The following is a 10,061-nucleotide window of genomic DNA, read 5'->3' on the forward strand; positions in this document are numbered from 1 at the left end:
GTGTATGGATCTTCACTTGCTTACAGCATGGGGAGGACTCACATTACTGGCAAGAAGGAGGACTGAAGACAATTTTTACCTGAGGAATCACAAAAACTGAACACCATCCCTGCAAATTTATTTGGCAGGCATCTTGTTCTTTCCAAATGCAAAGGAGGGTGAATGATTAAATGGTATATAATGAATGCATTGATTTCAACTCTTCACCATGGAAGGCACTTTTTACTTTTAGGGGAGGAGCGATCAATTTCTACTTGCAGAGACATCTTTCCAGTGTGAAGACAAGTCACTGGATTCATCCCTCTATGATTAAAAATTGCCTCAAGTAATCACGAGGGGAAAATAATCTTGTTTCTTAATTTTAGAGAAAGTTTTACAATTGCCTTGGACAAAATAATATCAAAAATCTTAATTATTTTTCTTTGTAGGCACCAAGCTTCATTTCAAATAAAGCATGTTTTCCCACAGAACTTTCTGCTACATTGATGTTAAAATATTCCTACAGTGTACCAAAGGTTAAGATGGAATAGAAATAATTCAAATTACAAGGTTAGATCTATATAATACCATCAATAATTAAGGAATACTTACAAATGCTTTAACATTGTATAAATATACAATTTAGAACATTATGTTAGATTTCATAAAGTATTTTATCATATAAGAATATAATTAGAACTATATTTGGTTTATTTTTGATCCAGAATTTAAAAATACAGATACTGGTATATGATTCAATTTATTTAACTCAAATACTCAAAAAAAAGTCTTTCAAAAATTTTTTCTTGTTATAGCAATTAGCATTTTGAGCAAGATAATTCTTACATGTGGTACTATTCTGAGGGCTGCAGAAAGTTTAGCCTCCCAGCTACCTACCCCCATAAGCACAGGAGCACTTTCCAGATATCGTGACAACCGAAACACTCCCACAATTTCAGCTTCCTTATTACACTCTTTTTCTCCATTTAGGAGACTGGTTTAGAGTAGTGACTTGGAGTATTATGATACTATCTAATTTTATAAAAATAAGAGAATAAGTTGTTTCCCCTATCTATCTCTCCATCTTTCCTCTCTCTTCCTTTTTAGAAACTGCAATTGAAAACATAACAATAACTAAACAAGGTCTTTTTTCATGATACTTATGAGCTAGAAAAGTTCTTTTACATGTATTATTTTCTTCAATCAGTGTATGATCTGTATCAGGGAAGCAGAGCATATATTTCATTTCTCTTTTGATAGGTTAAAAAAAATTAAGGCTCAGAGAAATTAAGAAACTCTCTAAGTATGATACTGTAGGGAAGTTAAAATTAGTGTCTTAGTCCTGAAACTTTTAGATTAGTGTCCTTCCAACTGCATCTGACTGAAATGTTAACATGCTCCTGTCCTCAGGAAAACAACAGTTTAAATGGGGAGAAAATACCAATCAACATAAGTTATGAACTTCACAATGCAGACTAATATGAGCATTGCCTACAGGAAGATGTTAATGGTTTAATAATAATTAATTGTTAAAGATAAAAAATGGATAACCTGGTTTTACCATTTATTCATGAAAAAGTACTGAAGCCTAATATTTGTTCAGTGCTCAGCCTGATGCAGACATTACTGCACATAATAAATTCATTCTAAAATAATTAAAATTCTATAGTAAACAAAGTACATTCAAAATGCCAAGCCATAAGGGCCTAGATTTGTCAAAAGGAGGAGGGGAATAGAGAAGAAATAGTTTCAAATCTATTTTATTGTAATGAAATCACATGCTTATCCACAATGTTTAGAACAAATCATTTTTTAAAATATTAATGCCCTTTACAAACTCCCATCAATAATATTTTATTATTACTAAGTTAGGCAATAAAATATGGATTGTTTTGATGAATTTAACTTAAAAATTGGCATAATGATTGAAATTACAGTTTGCCATTTTAACTTCATAATTTACCTTTATTTCTGAGTTATATTTCTGTGTGTAACCTGAAGAAAATGAAACTCATATAGATGACACTGCTAATTGTATCAGTCATTTCATAGCTTATCTTCAAATTTCAATACATTCTTTAATTTGACTTACTCAGAATATTGACAAAATGGTAAGAATATGTATGTGTATACATACATACACAGGTGTATATATACATCTATACACACACACACACATATTAATGGCTAACAACTGAGCATATTCTTCAATTTGATACTGGTTTAACTTTATCAGTAAATGTTTCTAAACCAACTAAAATTTATTGCTTCTTGGAGGAAAATTTTGAAATGTATTTTACAACTTTATGAGATATTCAAAATTTTCTTTGTAAAGAAAATGAGAAAGTCTAATTACCAGTTACTGTTAATAGTTGCTAACCATTTCTAAACAAACATATGTTGCTTTGCTTAACAAACCTAAAATTTAATTTGTACTTCCATTTGGTCACTTGATCCAAAGTTGTAAATGACCACTCATTTTTAATTTAAATATTTAGGCCTATTTCAAAGTGAGATGCAAAGCACCCTAAACTCACAATTATGACTAAAATAATATGGACACCATATTATAATGACAAGCTAGCCTGTGTATTTACTTTTTATTGTATAACTGACTTCCGACTTCTATGACAAAAAGTATATGGCAAGCAGTTACGCCTACTTAGTTCCTGGTCTGTGAGTGTAGAACACATGTGGTTAATGACTGTGCATGCCTGTACAATATTCTATGAATGGATATTAATAATCTTCAATTTTTAAAAAGACCAGAGCAGACCTATAAACTTTCTAATCAATCACACTTTCATGAGATGTACAAATATGATGAACAAAGACAGTATTTTAAAATATCTTCTTTGTTTACTTGTGCTAAAGGGACAGAGACAAATGAGGGAGAAAGACTGAAGTCTCATAATAAAGCATTCAAAATATGCTTAAGAAAATTTTCAATTTTAAAAACTGAGTCAATACCTAATATGTTAGATGAAAATTCATAATAATTAATAGGACACCACAGACTGTAATTATGATTTGTAAATTGCAACAGGGATAAAACCTTGACCTTTTGTTCAACTTATTTATCACCCCACAACAAAAAGGGGGATGACTATAGTAAACTGCTTTCCTTTCCACATGAAGATGACCCAACTGTTTCATCTGACTAGATGCTCAATATGAAACCAAACCAAAATCTCTCACTGCAGTTTAAACTTAAGAAAGTTAGACATCATAAACTGGAATGACCACGTAAAGAGAGGAAATATGACTGCATGGTTTGAATACAGAGGGATTTTTCCAGCTGTAGAGGCCAGATTACAGAAATATAAGCAAACACGAACACATTCAGAAGAAAAACATGATGATAAAGAATCTAGAAATGTGATTATCATGGCCCAAACATTGTGTCAGGTACACTAAGAGATAATGTGATGAGCAGTTCTGGATCCAAAAGGGTAGATCATTGAAGACCAAATTGTGAGGATTTCCTATATGGAGTAATACAAGACGGGTAATAATATGGCAAAATGTGATATGTATCAAAAAATATACTGAACACTATGGATGAAGGTCCGGGGTAGAAAGGTGAACATGATCATTTAGAATAAGGAAAAGATTTCCTCAGTTTTCTTCAATTAGGCACTGATTAAGGTCATACTAAGATATTCTGATTACAGCAGAGCACAATCAGAAGTTGCATCAAGAATTTGAAAACATGGATGGTGAATTCCATCCAGTATAGGATGTAAAATGAAGCAGAATATCTTTGCTCTCATTGTACATCAAGATAAATATAAATAAAATAGAACTCACATGTTTCTAAAGAACTATCAAAGAGTAGTGGAAGTACTGAAGCTTAAATGAGCTGATTTTCAGAGAAAGGAGCTCTTCTTCAGGTAACAATGAGCCAAGGGTGCCATTTGAGGGCAAAAGCTAGGTTTGAGTATCAACTATTGATCAAGGTGTTAACAGGCAAAACAATGAATTCTAAAACACTCACAAATACAACAATAATTCAGTCAGCCTAACAATTCTCTCCTACCCCAATTTTTTTCTGAGAAAATGACAACAAAGGCAGGGCTGAAAAGGAGAAAGAAATTGCACAGTCTTATGGAGTCTTGTGGTTCCTGAAACCAGAAGCCTTTGTACCAATGAATCTAATGCTGAACCATAACCCACCCATCTCCTGGCTCAAATACTAAGAAGCCAAGAAATCAATCTGTGCACTCTCTCGCTCTCTCGCTCTCTGATAGTTGACATAATAGGTATTTGTACTCACTCCATAATCTTATTTTCATGCATCCATTCTGATCATTGCCTTTTTTCTTTCCAATTTCCTCAATCTTATAAACTGATCTCCAGTATTATACAACTCCATGAGACCATCAATCAACTGATCTTTGTATTTTCCCTAATTCTCAACCCCTCAGTCATCACTTTCAACTCTCTCCAGCCTAGCTGCCCTCACATACACTTTCAGTTTCCTTGTCCTCTCTTCATTTTACTTGCCTGACAAAACCCCAACCATAGCTAAATATAATTATCTGCCTATTTCATATCTGCACCTAAGCAGCTAAACCTGAATACAAAAACACATAAAAGTGCTAACAGGATCTCATTATAAATGCATGAGTCCTAATGGAATCATACTGTATTTCCCTATTGCATTTGTTCTCCTACTTTCTTAGATAACTATTTCTTTCATACCCTCTTCTCTCTTCACAAAGTATGAATATTTTCTTCTCTTTATTTACTTTCAGATCATGACCTTTCTTATTTCCTGATGAAATAAAACATAACTGATAAAAGATTCCACTCTTACCACCACATCTACCAATCTACTTAAGTCTGAATCTATATCCTTTCCCTTCCTTCCTTTGCCCTCAAAGAATGGCTACTGATGCTAGCCAAGGCTAACCCTTACACTTGTGAACTGGATCCCATTCTCTCTTGCCTACTCAAAGACATAACTCTCTCCTCTTTCTTGAGGTTCCCTCTTATGGATACTACTCATCAGCACATGGATACACTGTACTATCTTCTACAACAAACAGAACTCCTTCAACTTTGTGTCTTTCCATAGCTTACTCTCCATTTCTTTGTCCCTCTCTATATTAAAATCCTCAGAAAAAGCTATTTATACACCCTGTCTCACTTCCTCTTGTACTTTTACAAACCCATTTCCATCAAGCTTTTATCCAAACAACTAACAAAACAGCTTTAGTGACATTCTGTCTTGGTCTCTACTTTGCCAATTTCAATGGTCAATTCACAATCTTTAACGTACCTGACTAGTTAACATCAACTGAGACAATTGTTCACTCTCTTAGTGCAAACATTTGCTTTACTTGGCTTCCAGGACAAGTTTTCTTGGTTTTCTTCTGATCACATGAGTGCTCTTTTTCAGTTTCTATTGCTGTATCACCTTCCTCTTTTAGACTCCAACAACTGGAAAGCTCCAGGACTCAGTCTTCAGACCTCCTCTCTTCTCCATCTTTACCCATTCCCACATCAAGACTTAGGGCTTCAAATACTACCTTTATGTAGGAAACTACCAAATTTATAATCCATAAATCTCTCACTAGAATTCTAGTCTCATAACAAACTGTTATGTGATATTTCCCTTAGGATGTCAAATAGGTATTTCAAAAGTAATTTGCCTAAATCTGGGGGTGAGGGGGGAGAATACAGCTCAATGGTAGATGTGTGCTTAGCATGCATGAGGTCCTGGGTTCAATCCCCAGTACCTCCATTAAAAGTAAATAAATAAACAATATGCCTAAATCCAAACTTTTGATTTTAGCCAATGCTCTTCTACTTCAGTCTTTCTTACGTCAGTTAGTGGTGATTCCATCATTGTAATTGATCAGACTCTAAGCCTTGGAATCAAGGTTTTGACAATCTTTGATGTTCTTCCCACAGATATCCATTTTTCACACCCTTGCTACAGACTGCTGATCAACTTTGATATAGGAAGACAAGTCTTTTAGATATCCCTATAATTTCTCCCTCATTCACTATATCCCATTACCTCATTTCCTTTTCTTTACAGCACTTACTACTACCTGATATATTATATATCATGTTTAATTATTTATTTTCTTTTTCACTCTCTTAGCATGTAAGATGTAATCAGACAGACAGGAGCTTTGTCTTTTTAGTTCAGTGTTATAGCCCCAACTTTAGAATAATGCTTAACATAGAGTAGGTGCTTAAAATATGTTTGTTGAACAAATCATTCTATTTAAATGAAGACAGAATTAGTTTCACTTTGGAAATTTGTAAAAAAACTTTTTCTAAATTAATTTTCCTTCAGTTATACTCTCATGACCCTAAGGATTGTTAGCATTTGTTTTGTTGAGAGCAAGGATTTTTTTCCTATTTATCTTACTCTCCAGAATTGAGTCTTTTTATTTTCTCTTTGAATTACATTCTACAAGAAGGTATGTATGTGGTTAATAGAGGTAAGAGAGAAATATTCTAGTATATTCTTATCCCTTAACTCTTTCAAAATAAGAGACTACATTAATTTACGTACCATATGAATATGAAAAGGCCTAGAGCTGGTGAGAAGATAATTAAAACCTAGATCTGACAGGTTTGCAGAGGAACAAAGCAATTCTTGTTAAATTACTATATCATTGTAGTTGGAAGGGGTTAGAGATCTTGATATGATTATTACTATACACACATTTGATCTGTTTAAGCAATTACATTGTTTAATGATGAAAAGCAGTATGTTTGCAATAAAAAGTTCACCTACCAGCCATCTAGATTTAACCATCATAGAATTGTCTATAAGAAAGATTAAGGCAAGCATGTCTAAATTAATACATGAAAATAATCCCACAAGAAACACATATATAAATAAGATCTCAGTATCCTCCATTTTTATGTGCAAAAATTAATTTTCTAATTAAAAATTTTATACTATTTTTAAAGGTTATTTTCATAAAATTCTTACAGCCATTTTATTGAGTATCAATATAACTGTGGACACTATTCATCAATTATATTTTGTCTCTTATTTTCAATACTTTAAAAAAATTGTTTCCAGTTGGTATTATGCATAGGAAGTATTTTAAGATGTGCATGAACTGTTGGTCCTACATGCAGTATTCAAAGAATAATATTGTTGCAAATATTTTTGGGAGGTAGCTAAAATAATTATATTCCTATCCTGTTGGTATTAGAAAAGTGCTCTTAAAACACTTTCATGGGCAGAAGTGCTAACTCTAAATGTCTTTGCAGAGAATACTCATGACGAGGTCATTTAGATTGAGTTAACATGAAAATATTTGGATTGATTTTCACATATGTAAAAGATAAATATTATCTATGAACTTATTTAAATGTTGATAAATATGTATTTGTTTTAAATGAGATAAAATTTTAATGTAATTAAACAGGTGGAAGAAAGTATGTTCTAATTTTCAAGCAGATATAGGAAAAGAAAAGACATTCATATGAACAGAACTTAAAAATTCTGAATTTCAACTTTGATTTATTCCTAACTGTATAATGCTGATGTCTTTTCCTTGCAGTGCTTGCAGATTTCTTTTGAGCATCAGTTTCACACAGTAGTCAATTTATAATGAAGATTATGTAAAATGTGACAGATTAAAATCAGGCCAAATATTAATGTTGGGTAAAAAGGCCAAAATAAATATAAAAGCTATGTCTGGAAGGCATTATAGTGAGTTACTTAGTAATAGGGAGAAGTAAACTATGAAAAGGAAAAATAGCTATAAAAGTAATGAATGTTTTACTGAAAACATAAGGTGTTTTCTTCTCCCATTCTCATACCATGGAAACAAGCTGACTCTCAATGAGAAGGAATCGCATTCCACTTTAGACTGATGAGCCATACAACTCTTTATGCAGCACACAATGAAGCCGTGGAATTCAATTCTGCAATATATCATTGTGGTAAATAGTTTAGTAACATCCAGGAAAGCATTAAACGTTGCTATGAATAAGAATGACAGTTACAGCCATGTTAAGTAGGTCACAAAGTTTAAAGAGCTCTCAGCCCTCTAGCAATGGGACATAGGACAATTTATGTGAAGGTCAGAAGGCGATGTTCTCTCCTCTGACATTATTTGTATATATCACTCATGCATTATGGGATGTTTATGTGGCTCTTTCTCAAAGCTGGGAATTATGGGTATCTACTTGAATATAAAGAAAATAAAAAAATTAATATTCTCCAAAGTCTAAATACTATTTTGATACAAATTACCAATTATATATATTACCAATGACTGAAGTAATTCTATAAGATATAGTCAAAGGAAAATAAACAAAATATTCTCCCTACAGAGGAGTAAAGGATTAGAAAAATTTGGCAGATGTGGGAATTAGGAAAGGCAAAAATGGTTGAAAAACAACAATGTACTTTGGGTGGAAAAATATTTCCTTTTAAGACATAGCAAAGTTTACAATCATGAAAAAAAAATAACCTAACTTTGTTACTTAACTACATAAGTAATTAGTGTCTTGATCTGTTAAATTAGAGGTTTGGACTGCTCAGTGCTTAAATTTGCTCTTCCCATGCACTGAGACATGCAAAAGAATGGTCTTAACAACATTATTTATAAAACTCAAACCACAGCTAACCCAAATTTCAAATCAAGAGTCATAAGGGAAAAATTATTGAATATTGTTATAAAGAAAACTATACAGCAATGAAAATAGATAAAGCTGCATGCAGTAACACAGACACATCTCAAAAATATAATGTAAAACTAAAGATCCCTTAAATAACATCTTTACAAAAAGAAAACTAGATTAAACTGAAGTATTTAAGAATGGTTACTGATGTGGTAAAACTATGCACGAAAGTGAGCAGATGATTACTATAAATGACACGAGCATGGTTATTTTTGTGAGATAGGATGGTTGTAAAAAGAAAGTGGCAAAAGAGAGACTTCTATAGTGTTTCAATGTGATATTTTTTACCTAGGTCAGTATTTACAGAGTGTTGTCTTTAAGAAGAATCATTGATTTCTACCTCTTCATTTTATATATATATATATATATATATATTTCAGAATAATAATTTCAAATACAGTAAAATAAAATATATGGATAAGAAGACATTGTGTGAATACTGAAGAATGTGCTCAATAAAAATGTTATTTATTTTCCAGTGTGCAATATTAGATAAAATAATCTATAGTTTCTTCTTTTTTTAGAAACTGGTTTTTCCTGTTATGTCAAGGCAATAGTTACCAAATGAAAGTTGCTTTAAAATTTGCTTGAGTTTTATAAAATAAATATAACATCTCAGCATTTCATAAACTGTAGCATGAAAGATTTACTTAATCTGCATGAAACAAAAATGTCACACTATAGGTATCAGACAACAAGTAGATTTAAAGCAAGTATCTCTGGAGCATGTTCTGAAAACACTGTCTTCAAAAGGAAGAGTTTATGACATAAGTAATCTTTCTAGAAAGTATAAATCAAGATAAATGTTGACAAAAGGAGAGAGTGCAGAGTTGTATTTGTTCTGACTAACCTGAAGAAAATTAAGTTTATTTAGCATTGTGAGAATTACATGAAATAATCTGTCATCAGCAAAAACTATAATGGTCTAAAAATCACTTCTAGAGTGTATGGAAATCCAGAAGCTCTAAGTATTTTTACCCAGGTAGTTAATCAAATGATGAAGGAATATGTCATCTCATGGGAGAACATCACTCATGCAAAGTTCATTGCTCTTTGGGAAATCTAACGAGTCAGTCATCTACGTTAGAGTACTCTGGAAACTTTTACATGGTACTCGTTTATTATTTTCTAAGTATCTTTGGCAACAGTTGATTGAAATCAGTGAAATAACCTTTCTTTCTCTACTCCCCTTACTCTTAAATTCACACCCTTACTCATACATGCCAGTTATCTTTGAATAAAGGGAAACTTATTTAAACTACAGATTTAGAGATTACCTTATTAAAATATAATCTACTTAATATATGTCCTCTCTAATTTTGTATTGATGGGGTCTTAAGACTTGAGTCGATATAAGATCCAATTTCAACAGATTCAATTTGTGACTGTTATTCACACTTGTCCCCCCACTG

Source organism: Camelus bactrianus, chromosome X, assembly GCF_048773025.1.
Source record: "Camelus bactrianus isolate YW-2024 breed Bactrian camel chromosome X, ASM4877302v1, whole genome shotgun sequence".
Classification (NCBI taxonomy): Eukaryota; Metazoa; Chordata; class Mammalia; order Artiodactyla; family Camelidae; genus Camelus; species Camelus bactrianus.